The sequence below is a fragment of the Peromyscus californicus genome, unplaced genomic scaffold (genome assembly GCF_007827085.1).
Source record: "Peromyscus californicus insignis strain IS unplaced genomic scaffold, ASM782708v3 Scaffold_5__1_contigs__length_169319896, whole genome shotgun sequence".
Classification (NCBI taxonomy): Eukaryota; Metazoa; Chordata; class Mammalia; order Rodentia; family Cricetidae; genus Peromyscus; species Peromyscus californicus.
In genome coordinates, this window is record NW_026294573.1 from 74,150,305 (window position 1) to 74,172,445 (window position 22,141).

At 37.6% G+C, this 22,141-nt stretch overlaps 1 protein-coding gene across 43 annotated transcripts in view; it reads left to right on the forward strand.

Annotated features, from left to right (window-relative positions):
• The window catches only part of Ptprd (protein tyrosine phosphatase receptor type D), a 2,293,154-nt gene that overhangs the window by 1,441,044 nt on the left and 829,969 nt on the right, over positions 1 to 22,141 (forward strand). For all 43 annotated transcript variants that reach the window (XM_052717072.1, XM_052717069.1, XM_052717068.1 and 40 more), the window contains one exon: positions 10,638 to 10,696. The gene's annotated coding sequence lies outside the window, so the exon portion shown is untranslated. The remainder of the gene's footprint in view (positions 1 to 10,637; positions 10,697 to 22,141) is intronic.

The following is a 22,141-nucleotide window of genomic DNA, read 5'->3' on the forward strand; positions in this document are numbered from 1 at the left end:
ATTTTGTTCATGGCAGAAATTCTACATTTTTGGGCCATTATTATTTTAAATCTAATATCCTAGAAATTTACCATAATTCCTATATATAAAGAGACTCTTTCTATTTTATAGTTTGACATGTACATTAACAGGAAAAAACAGTGTGGGAGACACATATATACACATACAGATACACACACACACACACACACTTAGCTTTGTACTGAAATTCTGTGGTCTAGTGGATTTGCACTCTAATTGTTCCATATAACTAATCTTTCCTGTCAACCATGAGCTCTCAAATAATGACATGGAGATATATTATTACTTATGAAAGCTTAGCCTTTAGTTTAGACTTGTTCCCAACTAACTCTTATAACTCAAATCAACCTGTTTCTATTAATCTATGTTCTGCCATGTGGCTTTTACCTCTCTTCCATTTTGTATGTCTGACTTGTTCTGAGTCTCACTGGCATCTTTCACCTGCCTAGATTCATCTCCAGATCTTCTTTCTCCCTAGAAGTCCTGCCTATTCTCTCCTGCCTAGTTATTGGCCATTCAGCTCTTAAGCCAATAAGAAGGTGCTTTGGCAAAGACATTTCTTCACAGTGTACAAAAAGATTATTCCACAACCGTTCCATAGATAGAAAGCTGCTCTTTCTGTCCCACTACCTGCACCCTAATACATACACTTCATGGATCTGCCTCCTCTTAAGGAAAATACCTGGTAGTGACAATCAAGTCTTCTCTCTCAGAGTTCAACTTTAATTATCTTATCAGCCACTGGATATTGTGAAGTTTTTAGCAGTTCAAGGCTTTAATCTGTTTTTCTTCATAGTCCAACTTAGAAGTTGAAAGCAAGTACTTCTAACCAAGTATTTGCAAAGGAGTCATCGCACTAGAACACTTTAATTTTGGAGAAGGATATACTTGTTACATCCACTTTGCCATTATCCATTGATGACGAGCCTGTGTATGCCAGATGGCCTAGCAATTCTACTTGTGATTATAAATATATAAGGATATTTAGCACATTAATTGTAATTACTCTAAACTAAAAGTAATCCAATGTCAATCAGCAGTGAAGTACATCCATAACATATGTAGTATCAGCATATACTTGACAAATTACACTAGGAATGCACCTACCCATGATATTCAGGCAATAAGCTTGATATAAAACAACAGATATTATAGTTTAACTATGAAACGTCTCTCACAGACTGATAAGTTTGAACAGTTAGTCTCCAGCTAGTTGAGTTGCTTTGTGAGGTTGTGGAAACTTTAGAACAGCTGTTCTCCACCTGTGGGTCGCAACCCCTTTGGGGGTCATATATCAGATATCCTGCATATCAGATATTTACGTTATAATTTATAACAGAAGCAAAATTGTAGCTATGAAATAGCAACAAAATGATTTTATGGTTGGAGGTCACAGTATTAAATGATCACAGTATTAGAGAAGTTGTGAACCACTGCTTTAGAATATAATGCCTTTCACAAAGATAGGGAATCCTGAGGAGTGGATTTCATTGGTTAGAGCTTGGCACCAGTTTAGGGCCCCTCCAGGTACTCTGTCTGCTTCTTGATATGACAATATATGAACATGCCACCTCATACTCCTACTGCCATGGAATCATCCACTTCAGCCACTTTGCTTTCCCTTTGATGACAGAGTATCCACTCGCAAACCATGAACCAGAATGAATCCTTCCTTTCTTTAAACTGTTCCGTGGCATAACAACACAAAACACTACTAACATAGCCAACCACATAGAGTTATATTTATACAATGTTCACATTATCTGTAAATGTTAGGATAGGAGATTAAGACAGTAACATTTACCTTTAGAGAAGAGGAAGAAATGTGGATGAGAGGTGATGTGGAGTCTGCAGAGCTAGGAATATCATAGTTCTTGATATGGATGCTGGTTACCCTGGCATTGGCTCCTGTGATTTCTGGTATATATGTGTTTCTATGAATGTGTCATTTTTTAGCAATTCAGAACTACCTTTTAATTTTGATTTTTAAAGGACTCAGCTTTCTAAAAAAAGATAGTTTGTACATACTGTCATACATATGAAAGCCTTGCACTCTAGTAATTTTCATTATTATTGAAGATTTTTCTTGTATTAAATCTCATGATTAAAATGTTTTCATGTTAAATAAAGCAATTTAAATATAGAGTAAGATGTTATTTGTTGTCCTTAAAATAACCAAGTTTCAAATCACTGGGTATATCTCATGAAAAAAGTCATTGTGAATAAAGAATGACATTTCTATAAGATGGACAAAGGGTTTGTCAATCCTGTTAATCTTTTCAAAGAACCAGCTCTTGGCTTCATTGATTTATTTGTATGGTGCTTTCCATTTCCATTTCATTAACTTCAGCTCTAAAATTCATTGTCTCTTCTTGTCTACATTTTTTGAGTGTTATTCTTGATTTTTTGAGACTTTCAAGTTCAGTATTTAACTGAAGAGATTTCTCCAGCTTTGGATGTAAGCACTTGGTGCTGTAAACTTTCCTTTTTTTAAAAAAAAAAAACTCATACCAGTTCAGACTTATCACTGGGCACAGTTAAGACTTTCTTGCTTGTGCCCCACAGATTCCAATATGTTAAGTTTTAATTTTCATTTGATTTCAACAAATTCTTAAATGCTCTTCATAATTGTTTCTCTTGATCCAATCATCATTCAGCAGTGTGTTATTTAGCTTCCATGAATTTGTGTTCTTACTGACATTTCTATGGTTGATACCTAACTTTATTACTTTGTGCTCAGATAATATAAAGGATGTTATTTCAGTACTTCTATATTTGTTGAGACTTGCATTGTGACATAATATATGGTCAGTTATGGGAAGCATTCCATGGGCTGCTAGGAAAAATGTGTATTCTTTAGTGTTTATGTGGAATGTTTTGCAGATGTCTGTTTGGTCCACTGAATTCATGATGTCATTTAGAACCTGAATCTCTCCATTTAGTTTTTGTTTCTGGATGATCTGTCTATTAGAGTCAAGTATTGAAGTCACCTACTATCACTGTGTTGGGGGTCAATTCATGATTTTAGATCTAATAGTGTTTCTGTTATAAAACTGGATTCCCTTGTGTTTAATGTGTAAAATGTTTAGAATTGTAATGTCCTCTTGTCAGATTTTTCCTTTGATTGTAAGTAGTATCTTTCTGTATCTCTTCTGACTAGTTTTGGTTTGAAGCCCATTTTGTCAGATGTTAGAATAACCACACTTGCTTGTTTCTTTGGTCAGCTTGCTTGGCCACCTTTCCTGTCCCTTCAACTCTAAGGTGGTATCTATGGCTAATGGTGAGATGTGGTTTTTGTAGCCAGTGAAAAGATGGATTCTGTTTTTCTAATCCAATATGTTAATCTTTGTCTTTTTTGTTTTGATACTGAGACTGGTAACATTTAGAGTTATTAACCAGTAATGTTTACTAATTCCTGTTATTTTAGTGTGGTGATGTTTTCTTAGATATTAGGCTTCTGGAACTGGTTTTTCCATAGTGTTCCTTAGTGTGAATATCTGATATGGTTGTTTGAATATTTATTTGGTATTACCCCAACCCCTTATGGTATGGAATAGCTGAATAGTGGTTGGCATTAAATCTTGAGGTACTGGGGACACTCTTGTTGTTTTTGAATATCTAAATTGCACAGCTCAGTGGCATTCTGGTTATACTCCACACAGTTCAAGTGTCAGGAGGAGTGGTGGAGGATGTCTGCATGTAAGAAGAACCAAGTGTAGGCCTGGTGAGCTGCCAACTGTTCTGTGTGGACTTACCTCAGGTGCAGATGTTGCTCCATTCACAATAGCCAGGAACTGCAAACAACCTAGATATCAATTAACTGATGAATGAATAATAAAAAAGAGCTGCATTCATTACCACATTTATTAATACTACATGTATTAAATAACATGGAATATTATTTAGCTGTTAAGGAAAATGAAATTCACAGACAATTCAGAGTGAGATAGTAGATACAAAACGGTAAACAACATCCCATTTTTTCTCTCATCTCTAGATGTAGTTTTGACCCTTCAGATATATGTATTCCAAATGGAATACCCAGAGGTCAGGAACTTAGTAAGGGGCTTTTGGAGGTAGGAGCCTTCAAAGGAGGAAAAAAAAAAAAACAACAACAGCAGTGATATAAAAGGGTTGGGAGGGAACAATGGAACAAGAAGTGTTAATTTGCGATGGGAAATAGGAGAGCAAGGTAGAAGAGAAAGTGTGGGAAGGTATATCTAACACTGACATTTTGAAAAAGCAATGCAGAAACCAACTACACTAGACGCTTCATAAATATATACTTAAACACATATAAAAAGAATTTGAATGGAGTTACTCCAAAAATGGAGATATAATACCCCAACCAGATAGTCCATACTAGCAAATAAAACCCCAACACCAGGAATTGGTTACCTCTTTTTGAGTTGTTGGAAAAATGGGTCATATAGACCCCCAGGGGTTTACAAGCTATTGCTAATACTTCTGGCTACCCTCCAGAAGTTAACGGTAAGAATTTACTGCTGAAGACACACATATTTAGTTCTAGAACATGGAGACATTAAACAGATACTTACCTGGAAGCTTCATCCCTGCGGGCTCATAGTTCTGGAAGATACTATACACACTGTCAGAGGAGAAAATTAAGCTGGGATATCACCCATTTGTGAACCCTACTAGCTACAAGAATGATGGCCTGATAAGATAGGCCCACGAGTGCAATAGTGGCATGAATGTAATGGGCGTCACCAACCGTTTTCTGACTCAATCCGAGACCCCAGTCTAGTCAATGTGCAGAGAACAAAAGAGAGTGGATTTCAATTGCAAGTCAGATATTCATATCACACTCCTCTCCATAAGGCTCAGAGATCTCTGCATAAGACAGTGTGGAAAGTTTGTGAGAGCCAGAGATCATTGATAACGTAAAGGAAACAGTGTTTCCCAGACACAACGGGAATTGTGACAGCATGCTTAAGACCTTCATAACTTGCAATCTGACAACATACCAGCATAGAATGGGGAAAGTAGATAAATAATCTCACCACTATCTGAGGAACTATTGACATTCAAAAGCTGCTGGGAGAAGGAGGATGAGTTTCCTTTAATGGTGTGACTCCTAATAGGCTGACCACACACCAGGGAATATCCCAATCCCAAGAGAAGCAGAGCAACATAAACTGGACCTGACGGGAAACGAAGAGGAACAAGGAAGTAATGTTAGAGTTAGATGTAACAGGATGGGAAGATGAGTGAACGATAAGAAGGGGAGTTAGGGGCTAATTATGGTGAAACAACATTCTCAAAGAATTAATAAATATATTGCAAAACAAAAAGGAGAAACGGAGGGAGAAAAAGAAAGACACCTTCTGTGAAGAGGAGATTTGGCAATTTTGCAAGGTATTACCTTTAGGTTGTTCAATATTTTTTTATTGGAACTTTTTCTATCTAATGTTTAAGGTAATACGAGGGGTCATTATTATATTCAACTCTCTAAAACAGTGAAGACAAAGCTAACAGAAACATGGACAAGCAAATCTAAATAAAAAGGACCGAAAGCTCCCTGATGAAATGTCTTTACTGTGTAATTGTAACTACTTTAAAAGGTCACAGCTGTTTGTGCTAATGTAAAATGTGCTTTAAAATCACAGGCTGTTATGATAATCAAAAGGAGTTTTGATATTTAAAATATGTCTGCCAGTAGAAATAAACTCTTGGAAGTATTTTTTTCAAACATAAGAAAGAGAAGAAATCATAATATTGTATATGAAATAAATACCAGCATTTACATTCAAGTACCTTTCTTACAATGTGAAGTGATTTAATTACTACATTATATATAGTAGTCATAAATAACTAATGATACATGGAATTTTGAAGTTGTACCAGAAGCAATATTATATAGGATAGGTAAAACTATACTGACAATTGCAAAACATTTTACATATCAGAATATAAACTGTACGTTAATTGACTTACTCCATGTAAGAAAATTACAATGTTGATTGGGCACAAAATATATTAAATGAAACAATATTACTATTAAAACCAGAATATACCAAAGACTTTTTAACTTTTTATGTATATATTTGAATGCTATAAGCATTATCTGGCTTGATTTTTCCTCTGAGTGGACAGGCTGCCTTGAATGTGACAGATTTTGCTTCTTTCGGATTCAATTATCAGTCAGACCATTTGCATACAGCAGAGAATCGAGAAGAATCGAGGAACCTTTATCATCAAGGCAGCCCCCGTCTGGACTTGCCTTCTCTCACCGCATGGCTTTGTTAAGAACTGCAGGCAGCCTACTTGAAGTAAATCACTGGCTGAAAAAAGAGCAACTGTATCTTACTGTTGAGAATTTTCAATACCATGTTTTTCTAAGTGTTCAGAAAAGAAAACAAAATGGTGGTTATTAATAAGGCAACATTTTCCTCATAATAAACAGCCATTGGCCTGAATTTAGAGGGATCGGACTTTTTATGTTTCTGGCTAGTGCGAAAAACACCTCTGTATCTTCTAGCTGACCAACTAGATATTGAACTTATTTTTGTACTCTGAAAAGAAAGGTAGCTCTTGAATTGGTGATCTCATAGACGTGACCAGAACAATGGCCAGAACATTCAGATGACCAGAACGATGGTCATGACAGTCCGGTGAGAGAATGATGGTTAGGACATTCAAGTGACAGAACAAATGGTGAGCACAGTCAAGTGACCAGAATAAGTGGCAGGACAGTCAGGCAACCGTAGTGATGATCAGGGTGGTCAGGTGATCACAATGATAATCAGGGTGGTCAAGTGCCCAGCACAATGGTCAGGATGGCCAGGTGACCTGACAGTCAGGACAGTCAGGTTACCGAAATAATGTTAGAACAATCAGGAAGAGTACAAAGGGAAGTAGGAGGTTAGATAATTTTCTAATTTTTTCCACATTGTAGCCAATACTTAAGAAACAGAAGGAAGGGAAGAATTACTGATTTTTTTTCTCAAAGTTCATGGTAACTTGGCTCTAGATTTCTGGGAGTGTGGTGTAATTGTATATTCTGATGGCAAACTATGTGGCAGAGGCTGTTCACTCATGGCCACTAGGAAGCAGAGAGAAACATGCCTGTAATTCATGGTTCTTGCTTTTTTTTACCCCATTCAAGCCCCACCTATGGCATGGCACTGCCTTTATTCAGGATAGATCTCCCATTCTCCATGAAAATGTACACACATACACTACACACACACACACACACACACACACACACACACACACACTATACACACATCACACAAACATCACATACACTCATCACACACCCACATCATACACACATTGGAAACATCACACATGCACATCACACCACACACACACACACACACACACACACACACACACACACACACACACACACAGATATGTTTCGCAACTTTCCTATCTGCTTCTTAAAATAACCACATTGGCAATCAGGACTGACCTTCGAAAATAAAAGTACAAGTGCTAAAACAACATCAGATAGGAAGGATAAGGTATGCTATTGACAACAGGCTGACCATAGTTTACAGTAATTACATATTTTATAAAGAATGAATGAGTTCATAAGAATACAGAAGGATGCCGGGTGGTGGTGGCATACGCCTTTAATCCTAGCAGATCTCTGTGAGTTTGAGGCCAGCCTGGTCTACAAAGCGAGTTCCAGGAAAGACGCAAAGCTACACAGAGAAACTCTGTCTCGAAAAACCAAAAAAAAAAAAAAAAAAAAAAAAAAAAAAAAAAAAACAAGAATACAGAAAGACTAATTACTCAGATTTGACCGCTATATGACTACATCTATTAAATGTGTTGTAATAACACAGTATCCCATTAAGTAGATGCTACCATGATGTGTCACTTAGAAACTAAAATCCAAGTGTGGTTTAAGGTCATTGGAGGAGCAGAATAGTTTTCCTAAATGCCAGTGGAAACCTGTAAGGAGTGGCTCCACCTGGCAAATTGAATCTTCATTTAAATGCCACTGCTCCATGAGCTCCAGCCTAAATCCTCTATTCAAAGCTGTGAAGCAGAGTCTGAGGGCTTGATATTTCAAGTGAGAAGGATGTGGGTACCCGGACAGCAAAAGGATAGTTAAAGGTAGAGGGTGCAGCTGCCTCCTAGGAGGAGCTACTGCCAGTATTCCACAATTTTTAGGGGCTATGATGTTTGGCAATAATCATTGACCATTTCAGAAGATATAATGGAAAGAATTTGAATGTACCCAACAGAGAGAAACAAAATGCATCTAAGATGACAGATATAACAACTACCTTGATCTATATTATATGCATGGATTAGAACTCGACTCTGTACCCTGTGACTATGTGTACTGTCAATGGAATATATGTGCATGTCTATAGTTATGTTTAAAAAAACAAAAAAGCCAGCTACACATCTGGATTCCAAAGCATTTTCATTTCTAAGAAAGGAAACAGAGAGAGCTGGGCAGCTCCTCTAGATTTTCCTCAGTTACACAGGACTGAAAGGAAAAGCATGTCTTAAAAATTATTTTAACAAACAAAACAGTTTAAGCAGGAATTCAAAGACAATCTAGAAACCCGCAAGTTTGGCTTACACCAAGATCTTTCAGAAGTGGCCTCAAACAGGTGGTTGCCTAAAAGTCAGTGGATGGAGTGGTTTTTTACTATAAGAGGAAGTGGGTGAAAGAATGTCAGAAATAAATATGTGGCAACTTGCTGACTGAGTGCTGATAATGTTAGTCAGATGTCTATTTTTATCTAAACTTCAAAAGCTATTTCATTGTAATATGTGAAGAGCAGAAGGTCTTGAGCTCTGTGATTGGTTATTGTTTTGAAAAGGGAAGAAAATTACCTTTCATTTTCTCTCTGTTGGCACTAAATCTCCAGTAAAGGTTTGAAGGACATTCGTAATAATCACACTGCAGCCAGGAGCTTTAGAGACTTCTACTTCTCACTGTGGCCTGCACTCCCGTCACCATCTAGCACACAGCCTGCAAACACAAGCCTACAACACAGCATTTAAAAAGCTCATTTGAAGCTACCGTTTGCTCTGAGCTCCTTAGCAAAATCAGATTTTACCTTTAAGGCATTTAACCAGAGGTATCTTGATGTCCATGCCAAAATAAACTCTTCCTGTCTCCAGTATGGCTAATTACTAACAGTACAATGTTACCTATGAAAATTTCATGGCTTATTCTAACATAAAATTCACAACTTATTGAAATGAGAGAGAGAGAGAGAGAGAGAGAGAGAGAGAGAGAGAGAGAGAGAGAGAGAGAGAGAGAGAGAGAGAGTCACAATATGATATTATTGTGTGAAAGGGTCATATACAGTCTGGAACATGATAAAAATAGTTACTGTGGCAAGTACCATAGACTGCATTCCAACAGGGAATACCGAACAAACCCATTCAGTCTAGTTAGGCTGAATGCTGTTTAATAAACACCCAATACGTTGACTTAAAGAACAGACACATAATCCTCATTTACAAAAAACTCTAGTAGACCTCATAGTAGAAATAAAGGTGACCCTGAAAACTGCTGGCTAAAATACCATCCCCTAGGTCTTTTAGACTTTCTTTCCTCTATGCGCTTGGGAAGCTGATATGTGCATAGGGATCACAGAATGGAGGGTAATATATGGGGTGCTTAGAAGAATAAACCTCACTGTGGAGAGCACAACCACATAGTGGCACCTGACTACAGCAAGTAGAAAAGGAGAAGCAATCTGATAGAGAGCCAGTCAGCCCTATGGCACATAGAAATGTGGTGTGGGTGAAAGGGAAGCACACAGAGCTGTTAGAGCCAGAGTCATCTGGTGGAAACATGGAGAAGAGAGGACAGGATGTCTCATGGAAGCTCTCTGTATAAAAGGACAACTGCCTGGGAACTGCAGGGTAAACAAGGGTTGAACATCATAAAGGGTGGAGAAGAAGGTGCTTAGAGAGAGAAGGAAGCCCTTTGAAAACAAAATGAGTAAGTGTCATAGGTTAGAGTTTAAGGCTTGTTAAGGATTCTGTTGTGGAATTAAGACAATGACTTTTCTTGCATCTCAGAGATACAGCTTTTAAAAAATTAGTGGGAGAGTTTTACCCAGATGGAATGCTGTAAGATGTGGAATTCTTCCCTGCTGATTAGCCATAGCAACTAATAGGAAAGACTTTGTAAATGATTGCTTAACATTGGGGTACATCTTCTATAAAAACCAAAAGATGGATATTCAGAAAGGCAGGAAAACTTACAAAGCAACAAGCCAAAAGATTTAGTGGACTTGATAAAATAAATGTGGTCAGAAAACCATGTAGCCATTTTATGTTGATCTCAATTCAACATTTTAGTTGTAAGCTTAGCCTTTAATGTTTGAACCCATCTCTCAAGCTTCAATTCAGCATTTTAAGAAGAGTCAATTTCATTACATTGTAGCTTATGGACAAAATCATAGGAGATTTCCATATTGCTTTAAATGTTCACTATCGTTTGAAAATTATGTTTTATGAAATTGCTGCCAACTTCTTATTAATCATGTTGCTTTTCTACTTCTGTCTTAATCCTCTCTCAAAAGAAAACACAATTGTACCTTAAAAGTGACTTAATGTTAAGAGTTTTAACAGTGATTATTTTCTGTACTTCTGACTAGGTGCTGAACATTCTGAGGCCAGGAACTGTTTCTGAAACATCCTGCAGGGCTCATACATGGTGAGTCTAAAGAGCATCTTAATCCATTATTTTTGAGATTTAATGGAATTGATGAAATAAATATAGTAAAAAAATGTGGCCACTGTATATTGAAGATGATAGTCACAATTCAACATTTTAAGAAAAGTCAATTTCACTACTGTGTAGCTTATGAATAAAATCACAGATTTCCACATTGCTTTAACTATTCACTATATTCCAAATATGGTAAGTATCTCATAACTAGCTCACACTCAAAAAAATACACTTTAGAATCAAGAGGTAAAGAAAACATGCTACTAGGTCATCTAGCTCAGTTGGTGTAGACATAAAAATATACTAAGTTTCATTATTCAATGCAGATATTGATATTTTTGTAAATAATATTACAACATATTCAAAACATTTAGGAAATGATCTGTTAATGAGAGATTTGTTTTTCAGTTCTGAATCATGGGCAATGATAGGCACAAGTGTGGAAGAAATCTAACAGGTTACAATTTTGAGTCAGAGTGGCAGATGTGTATAGATTTAAATGTTGACTGAATTTAGTAGCTGCTGATATGAAATTATTGGCCTTCAACAATAGTTGAAGTTTATTTTGGGTCTTGTGAAAGCCAAAAAGGTATTTATTGTTAATGAGTGAAGAAAGTGAGAAAACATATTAGCAAATAAATTAGCAATTTTTGAAAGTCTAATCTCTTTAATAATAACCGTTTATCATGTGATGTGTTGGGTTCTTGTTCCTCATTGACAATCTATGCCTTTAATGCAGAATTGTCACCTTACATATGCTTTCCCCCGTGTGAAGACATCATCTGTCATAATACTTCTAATCAAATCCTAAAGCATGTCCTCTTATTTCACCCTTTACAACTCAATAGAATGCCTCCAGTCTTAAAGAAAAACAGATAGTTCTTTGACAGAAATGACTCCCATGTTCTTTGATCTTTCAGATAAGCATTTAAATATTACCACCAAGGGGTAGACAGGTAATGAATTCTGAAATAATCTCAAGGGATTGAATTATTATTTCTGAAAACACTTTATAAAGTTGATCAAGTTTTGAAGTACTTAAACTCTACATTTTTAGCTTAAAGAAAATCCTATCATTGTATTGCTGTTTGTCTCATTTTCTGGGCTCATGTTTCTTTTGACTTAGAAATAGGAAATATCTATAAAATGAAAAGTAGGAAAAGTCCTACATATATCAAGGTACTATGGAAGTCAAGCAAGACAAAAATTAAACAAGAGATATATGATGCATTTATCTCAGATCTTCAGCCTGTTTCCCCCTTGGTCCTCATCATTTCACTTACATGGATTAAGATTCAACTCAACTCCCCACACAGAATTATCTGGATACTCTGAGGAATTCTGAGTCTTTGTTCATGGTTCTTTTTATGATACTATCATAATCGTGAGCCATGTGGATACAATTTCCATTTTCTGAGTACATTATACTCCAGAGATCTTTGAAAAATAAGTAAATAAACATACACAAAACAAACAAATAACAAAAAACAGTTGTTGAGAGTCCAGAGCATGCATTCCCCTAAAACTAATCATTCAAGTGATGTTCTTATTTTCTTTCTGAGTGGTTTCTGAATAACCTAGGGCTTTTAAAAATCATTTCAAATACACTTTCTGTTTTGACACTTATATTCTGAAGGGTAAACTTCATAAATCTAGACCAAGACTTGCCTGACTTCCCCTCTACCTATAGCCTTATCCATCAGCTCAGATGTGTGCCCGACATTGGTCATCTATGAGACAGAGATAGTGACAGTACCTCTGTGACTGTGGGGAAGATTTAATGAGCCATGTGTGAAAAATTCTCCAGAACACTTGCTGTCCAGTTCCACTGTAGGGGTGATGTTGTCATTTTCACTACAACCTGGAGCACCAGGAAGCCAGCTGCCCCTTATGGGCACATTTGGAAGTGAAAATAAACAACGCATCTTAATTCATCTTCTGAAGATGGAATGGACACCTAAATCATAGAATATTGACTGCCTGAGCCAGACAGAAAATGACTAGTTGTCCAGTTCAATTATTTTCCTCGTCTACCTAGTTTTCTAAGATGAATAAACACAAATAATAAAATGGCCTTCTTTTTAAAATTTATTTTATTTAACTTTTTTCATTTATTTTACATACAAACTACAATTTCCTCTCCCTCCTTTCCTCCCATTCCCTCCCCCCACTCCATTCCCATCTCCCCCCTCCCCTTCTGTCACTATTCAGAAAGGGGCAGACTTTCTATGGGCTTGAACAAAGCATTGCACATCAAGTTGAGGCAGGGCCAAGTCCCTCTCCCTGCATCAAGGCTGGGCTAGGCAATCCAGCATGGAGAACAGATTCCCAAAAGCCAGCTGAGTACTGGGGACAGATCTCACTCCTAGGAGTCTTACAAAAGGACCAAGCCACACAACTGTCACACACATGCAGAGGGCCTAGGTTGGTCCCACGCAGGTTCCCTAACTGTTGGTCCAGAGTCCATGAGCACCCACAACATCAGGTAGGCTGTCTCTGTATGCTCCCCCATCATGACCTTGACCCCTCTGGCTCATACAATCTCCCCTCCCTTTCTTCAGCAGGATTCCAGGAGCTGGGCCCAGTGCTTGGCTGTGGATCTCTGCATCTGCTTCCGTCAGTTACTGGATAAAGGCTTTCTGGTGACAATTAGGGTAGTCACTAATCTGATTACAGTAGATGGCCAGTTCAGGCACCCTCTCCACTATTGCTAGGGGTCTTAGCTGGGGTCATTCTTATAGATTGCTGGGAGGTTCCCTTGCACTAGGTTTCTCCCTAATCCCAAAATGCCCCCCCCACAAGACATCTCTTTTGTTACTTTCCCCCTCCGCCCCATCCCCAACCTTCCTCCCAAGTCTGGCCCACCCAACTTGCTCCCTCTAGTTCCCATCCTCCCATCCCTCACTCCCCCGCCCCCTGCCCACAATTTACCTAGGAGATCTCTTCTATTTCCCCTTCCCAGGGAAATCCATGTGTCTCTCTTTGGATCCTCCTTAGTATCTAGCCTCTCTGGGACTGTGGATTATAGGTTTTTTATCCTATACTTTACTCCTAATGCAGACTTATGAGTGAGTACATACCATGTTTGTTTTTCTGAGTCTGGCTTACCTCACTCAGAATGATTTTTTTTTTCTAGTGCCATCCATTTGCCTGAAAATTTCATAAGATCATTTTTTTTTTCAGCTGAGTAATACTCCATTGTGGAAATATGCCATAGTTTCCATATCCATTCTTTGGTTGAGGGGCATCTAGGTTGTTTCCAGGTTCTGGTTATTACAAATAATGCTGCTATGAACATAGTTGAGTAAGTGTCCTTGTCATATGATTGAGCATCCTTTGGGTATATGCCTGAGAGAGGTATCATTGAGGTTTGAGGTAAATTGATTCCCAATTTTCTGAGAAACCTCCATACTGATTTCCAAAGTGGCTGTGTTCCCACCAGTAATGGAGGAGTGTTCTTACTCCACAACCTCTCCAACATAGGTTGTCATCAGTGTGTTTGGACTTAGACATTCTGACAGGTGTAAGAGGGTATCTCAAAGTCATTTTGATTTGTATTTCCCTGATGACTAAGGATGTTGAACAATTCTTTAAGTGTATTTCGGCCATTTGAGAGTTTTCTTTTGAGAATTCTGTTTAGAGCTGTATCCCATCTTTTAATTGGATTATTTGGTATTTTGATGTCTAGTTTCTAGAGTTCTTTATATATTTTAGAGATCAGCCCTCTGTCAGATGTGGGATTGGTGAAGATCTTTTCCCATTCTGTAGGCTGCCATTTTGTTTTATTGGCAGTGTTCTTTGCCTTACAGCAACTTTTCAGTTTCAGGAGATCTGATCTATCAATCTCAGCATGAACAATCTATGTTCATAGCAGCATTATTTGTAATAGCCAGAACCTGGAAACAACCTAGATGCCCCTCAACCAAAGAATGGATATGGAAACTGTGGCATATTTCCACAATGGAGTATTACTCAGCTAAAAAAAATGATTTTATGAAATTTTCAGGCAAATGGATGGCACTAGAAAAAAAATCATTCTGAGTGAGGTAAGCCAGACCCAGAAAAACAAACATGGTATGTACTCACTCATAAGTCTGCATTAGATCTCAGTGTCTGTGCTATTGGTGTTATATTCAGGAAGTTCTCACCTGTGCCAATGCATTCAAACCTACTTCCCACTTTCTCTTCTATCAGGTTCAGTGTAACTGGATTTATGTTGAGGTCTTTAATCCACTTGGACTTGAGTTTTGTGCAGAATGATAGATATGATTCTATTTGCATTCTTCTACATGCTGACATCCAGTTATGCCAGTACTATCTGTTGACAATCCTTTTATTTTTCTATTGTATAATTTTGACTTTTTTGTCAAAAATCAGGTATTTGTAGATGTGTGGATTTATGTCAGGGTCTTTGATTGATTCCACCAACCCATGTGTTTCTTTTTATGTCAGTACCAAGCTGTTTTTATTACTATAGTTCTACAGTAGAGTTTGAAGTCAGGGGTGGCGATACCTCTGGAAGTTCCTTTATTTCACAGGATTGTGTTAGCTATCCTGGGTTTTTTGTTGTTGTTGTTTTCCATATGAAATTGAGTTAAAATGACCTTCTGTAACAGGTAAAGGAAGTGGTAGTAAAGGAAACAAAGGTCTTTCACAACTAAAGAATTAGAGCGAGAATCCCAGCCCAAACTCTGACTCTTCAATTCTACCAAAAATATGAACTTTGAAACAGCCCCAAGAGTGATGTTTAAATATTCATTTTACATGACAATGTCTTTTTTGTGATTATTCTAACACTTGTCATATCTGCCAAGCCCATAATAATCCTGTCTTCTTCTTACTGTCCACAAAAATAGCAAGACATGCTGGCAAAGAGTTGCATAAAACCAATACTGATATATCTAAGGCAATCTGTTTAAAGAGTGTTTCCCATCTATTCTCTTCCATGTGTCTGACATCATAAGCTCACTCCCTAGTGTTGTATTGAATTAGACATTCTCCTTTCCCTTTGCAATTATAAATTTTTCACATCAGTCCTGAATGTAGACAATACAGACATTTAATTATAACATGTTATAAAATCTTCCAGTTCTTATTCTTGCCATGAAAGTTACAGCTATTTGTTTACATATATCCTTAACCCGTGTGTGTGTGTGTGTGTGTGTGTGTATATATATATATATATGTGTGTGTGTGTGTGTGTGTGTGTGTGTGTGTGTGTGTTTTCCTTACGTGTGTGTGTGCACAAGTGTTCCCATGGTTCCCATGTACATGTGTGCATGTACCACATGTGTTTTGGTAGCAGAGAAGACCATAAGAGGGCATTGGTTATCCTAGAGATGGAGTTACAAATGGTTGTAAGTCTCCGGATGTGAGTGCTGGGAATCCAACTCAGATTCCCAACTCAGGTCCTCTGAAAGAGTAGCAAAGAATTCTTAATTGCTGAGCCATCTCTCTAGTGCCATTCTTATTTTTGATATGTGTCTTAGGTCTGAAGCTCATTGAGCAAGCTGCGTTTCCGCTTCACAGCACATCTCTGAAGTCAACAATTTATCTCCGTGTTAAAATGAAGGACTTGAGAAGTAAAGAAAAGTAAATATCTGACCCAGTGCCTCATAGTTGTAGCATCTAAGCCCATGTTAAAATCTGGAGGGACCAATACAATTTGTATTTTAAGATGACTTTCAACTGCTTTGAATTAACTAGTCTGCAGAGAGGAGTTCACAACATTTTGTTGTGGGGCCCTTGGCCAATTTGAGTCAATTTGCTTAAATGAACTTTCATCTTCATGGAGCTGTCAGTGTCAGTTTTGATAATGTGATCAAGTTCATGCTGGCCAGACATTGTCACAATGTCCAATTTGGAAACGCACAAGACTGAGAAGGGAGGAGGACAACACTGTGGTGTCTGTAGCCAAGGGTTTAGCTCATTTGAGCAAGCTTAATTTAATTTGTTATAATAGCCCTTTGCTGTATGTTTCAAGGCACACATTTTAATATGGCCAGTGTCTATATTTTTTTTTACATACAAAGTAGTATGCTTCTATAATTGCAGCAGATTCTTCAAAATTCCATCAATTAAAAAAAACAGAAATACCAAGGTTGCTTTGTGTGTTTTTAAGGCTTGTTCATAAAGTTCTGATTAGTGCTATTTTGGAAGCCTAAACCAGATTGGCTAAGGCTTCTTATTACATGAGTCTGATTTCTATTATTTTTAGTAAAGAAATAATTAACATTACACATAGCAAGGACACATTCAAGTCTCTATAGAGATCTTTGATTACAGTGCTAATTTTACAATCTAAGGTAAAGGATAAGTTAATTTAATTAAGAGAAGGTTAATTGAGTATGCAGGCTATTGTGGTCAGAAGAAGAAATATCAGTGGGATGTTCTCTGAACACTTCTGCTTAAGAGAGTTGCATTTGTTCATTCAAGGGCAAGGATGAACACTTTTGCACTATTTACATGCCATTTAAAGAAAACATTAAAATGAATTATTAGCAATTTGATAAGAGAATATGTGTAATCTAATAACTTGTCTAGAGGCTAGGTTAGTCAGCTTTCTTCTGCTGTAACAAAATTCTTCAAATAATCAATTTAAGAGAGAAAGAGATTGCTTGGCATATAGTCTTGGAGACTACAGTCTACAGAGGCTTATCCTGTGGCTTTGTACCTAGGGTAGCATGGGAAATTAAAGCAAGAAAGTGGGAAAATCTAGGGTTACATCATCCCCTTTCAAGGGTTTGCATGCCCCCAAGGATCTAACTTCCTCCTGCTAGGCCCCACTCATAAAGATTCCAGCAGAGCCACAAAGCACCACAATCTGGTGATCAGGTTTACCACTGAGACCTTTGGATAACAGTGAGTATCTAAACCACAGAGGAGTCTGACATATCACAACAGCTCTAACAATTCATAATTAAGAACCAAAAAAGGTAATTCAGTGTGTATATGAGGTGTGTGTGTGTGTGTGTGTGTGTGTGTGTGTGTGTGTGTGTGTATGTGTGTGTACATATGTTACTCATATGTACATGTGTTTAGGTCTGAGCACTTGGAGTTGGTTGACCTATTATGGTGCTGTTCCCTGAAAAAAAAACCTGACTCTCCCTCTCTCAGCAGTAATTGATTGCCTACATCTAGAGGATGAACATTGCAAAATTTCCCTCCTCCATGGTGGCATGTCAGCTGGTGTTGTCAGTATTCAGGTCTTCATTGTTGAGGTTTGATAGGTGCAGCTTCCCTGTCATGTCTAGAAGACACTATCTCACAGCACGTGTCTTGGTCCTCTGTCCCTCACAATCTTTCTGCCCTCTTCTTCTATTTCCTGAGCCTTAGTTGTAAGTGGTACAGTTCACTTGCCTCCTGTTCCATCATTCACTGGGTAATAGACTGTGAGAAAAATAAAAATTGGTGAATCAATCTGAGTTTGCTTAATTTGTACATTTTGGTGACTGGTTGCTGGATATTTGCTGTCTGAAAATAGAGACATGGAGATTCAAATATAAAAGATAACCCAGAAGTTAAATTCACAAATTATATATCAGAAGATATGTGCCAACAATCTTAGACTCATGAGGCAATGACAAGAGGGTTATTCAAACCTGGCCTATATGATAATTTCAAGACTAGCTTGTACATAGCAAGACTATTGCAATGTGTGAATGTGTGTGTGTGTGTGCACGTGACCCTCTCCTCCCCCCCCTTCTCTGTGTGTATGAGATTAGTTGTGGTTTTTGAGACCTATGGATTTAAGAAATTAAGCTATGCCCATTACCTGTGGCTTTGAACTTTTAAACAACATTAATTTTGCTAGCATCTGACATGTGTCCTAATGTGCTGTATGGAGTGAACAAAAGTGTGCCTAAGACAGATTATGCTGGACATAGCAGATACTTTCCAAGTTAAGAGCATTATATATGAAGGACAGTAATAAAATAGGATCATGCATTCTTAAAATCGACATTATTATTTGTCATCCCATATGTGTAAGAAGTATTGAAACTATCATTTGTACAATTGGCAGTCATACTTGAATCATCATTACATAATATATTAACAAAGATTTTAGAGGTTAGATTTTGTTGCAGTGGTTTTGATACCACTACAGATAATATTCTACAAAAATTGTGTGGTTTACTTTGTCCAGTCTAACAAATGTATTTATTACCTGAAAATTGTTTATAAACAACAGAAATTTATATCTCAAAATTTGGGAATTTGGAAGTCCAATACCAAGGCCATGTCAGGCTTGGTGACAGCTTCCTATGATGGGAAATGCAACACAACTCTATGGCCCTCTTTCACAAGAAGCCTGATAATCAGGAGGTCTCCATGTTCAGGATATAAACACCTTCAATGACCCTCACTTCCTAATTTTATCACATTGGAGATTAGCTTTAATCTATTGAGTCTGAAAGACTCAAATACTTAGACCACAGCAACACTGAGAGCAGAATGTAGACAGTAAAGAGGAATCAGTGGTGATGGCAGAAGTTGATGTAAACAATATTTAATAGCTTACTAATAACTGGCTCATCAGAAGTGAATGGACGTTCATCCTACCTGAACAATATCAGACTTGAAACCAACACTAATAGGGAAAAAATGAAGAAGGGAATTTAAGATAATGGAGTACTGAAGATGAAGTATTTGAGTGCAGTGATCTTTCACAGGGGGTTGTAAACAGAAGACTGGCATGACAAGACATGTATGTTAACATAATCCTTTAGGCTTCAGGGTGGACAACGGCAAGGTCAGTGATGGGTACTATAGCCAAATATGCTAGGATGCAGCATGCTATTTACACAGGCAAGTTTCCATCAGAGACAGTCTCAGAGTAGGGAGACTGGCATTGCATTATGGGAAAGCTACCTGAGAGTACAGATCAAGCAGATGAGGGAAAAGAGAGTGAGGAATTAAGTGTAATATATACAGAAAGAATAAAATGGTATCTATAGTCAGAGTCTAAGGAGCATAAAAAGGAAAAAGTGACATTATTTATCTGCATGGAGACCCAAATAAATAATTATAAGAAACTACAAATATTTTAAAGACAGTACAGATGGTTACATAATGTGGTTGATATAGTCCAATGAGCAAGGGATAATTTCTTCAGGAATGAAAATGGTGCCTGAATCCAGAGAATTGATCAAATTTTCTCAGATGAGGAGAGGAATTGACTGATAAGGGAAAAATCTATACTTAGACATGTACATTTAATTTACTAACAACTCATTGATAATATTATTGCTGTTGCTTCTTTATTTTTTGTGATTATAATTATATTTCTCCCTTCCCTTCTCCTTCTACAAACACTCGCATATACACCTCTCTTATCTCTTTCAAACTCATGGCCCCTTTTTTCATAGTTAGTGACATACATATGTGTATATACATATATCGTCCAGAATATAGCCTTCTCAGTCTGTATAAAGTTATTTATATGTATGTTTTCAGGTCTGACAGTTTGGAACTGGGCGACACATTGGCTTGTTCTTCCCTGAGAAAGACCATCTCTTCCACTCTCTTCAATTTCCTATAATTCCTATAGTGTTGAGGCCTTTTCTCCAACCACTTTATCATGTCCATTAGTGTTATCCTTGATCAGCTCACATTTGGGCAGTCATGTTGGTGAGACTTTATGGTTGTAGTTCATGACATTACTAGGAAACACATTCTCACAGCAAACTTCCTGACACTCTGACTCTTTCGGGAACTTTGCAGAAGAGGTTCCTCTTTCAGGAACCTCTTCTGCAAAGTTCCATGAGCATTAGGTATCTTGTAAGTATATCTACTGGAACTAGATCAAACAACTCTGCACTTTGATTGAGTGTAGTTTTCTGTAGTGATACCCATCTGTTGCAAAGAGAAGTTTCCTTGATGGGTGAACACTACATCCATCTGTGGAGATATATATATGTGTGTGTGTGTGTGTGTGTGTGTGTGTGTGTGTGTGTGTGTGTGTGATATAGACATATATATGATATATACGTATATATATATATATATATATATATATGAAAAGTGTTTATAGATGTTATTAGAGTTATGCTGGTTTAGTAAATTGTGCTTGTAGATTCACTAGCACTGAGTAGTTAGCTAGGTTTCCAGTACTGGGTATGGTTTCCCTCTTATTGAGCCAACTGTAAATCCAAATAGAGAGCTGTTGTCTACTGCCAAGATATACATGCCACTACGGTAAACTTAGAGTTATCCTTCCATGCTGATGACTGATGTGGCTCACAGATAACATAGCTGAATAGAATTTGGGGTTGCCTCCCTTCTTTGGATCCTTGCATGGTGTCTTCTGGTACCACAAAAGCTAGTTCTGGAGCAGGTAGATACGTATTCAGGTCAGTTCCAGCTCAGGGTTTTCTGGGCCCTGTTTCGGATATGCATGGTATCTTTAGCAATAGGGACTTCCCTTCTACCTATGGGGAAGAACTGAAGCCAATGGCAATAGACTCTTTGTTATGGGAGTCTTATGGACAAGTCAAAAGAGGGTTTCTCATGTCTGGTTTTGGGTTTTGATAGGTGGTCTTTGGCTGTTGGAGGGAGCACCATCAAAGCAGATGAAAAATTTATTAAAACAGTGTGTGTGTGTGTGTGTGTGTGTGTGTGTGTGTGTGTGTGTGTGTGTGTGTACTACAGGTTGGTTTTTAGGTAAATAGTTTGAATGCTTGCAGCTTTTGCAAACATCCTTGTTGTTATTTTACTCGCTTCCCTCCTTATTCTGCATTGACCTACCGCTTCTTCCTCCAAAAGTCCCTCCGTTTCAATTTATCCTTTGGGGTCTCTGGTATCATGCATAAGGGATAAGTCCTGGTCCCACTGCTAGGAGCCCCCAAAAAGACAAAGCTACACAACTGTCACCCAGATGTAGAGGGCTTAGGTCCCATTAAGGCTCCCTGGCTGACTGTCCATCCTCTGTGAGCTCCCACAAGCTCAGGTCAGCTGTCTGCATCTTTTTCAATGTTTCTATTTCTTGATTTGAATTCCATTCTCAAGTCTTAGATTGCCTTCATTGTTTCCATCAGCTTTATGCTTGTGTTTTCTTGGGCATCACTCAGGCATCTATTCTCTGGAAGCTCTTTTTCCTTAATTTCACTGAGGTTTTTCTTTGTGTCTTTCAACTCCTTGAATTCTTTGAGAAAGTTTAGAATTGTTCTTTAAAATTCTGTGTTCTAGAGTTTATCTGGGTAATTTTCATTGGCAAACATTCCTACCAGACTAGTAGGATTTTGGGAGAAGATACTGGCTTGATCTTTCATATTGTTTGTACTATTATTGTAATAAGATCTGGGCATATGGACTTTCTTGTTAGTTCTGAGCTTATTGTGAACAGAGCAGAATGCTGTAGAAATGAAGATGTGGGCCTGGGTAAGGTCTGGAGATTGGAAATGACTTCTGTGACTAGTAATGTTTTCAGAG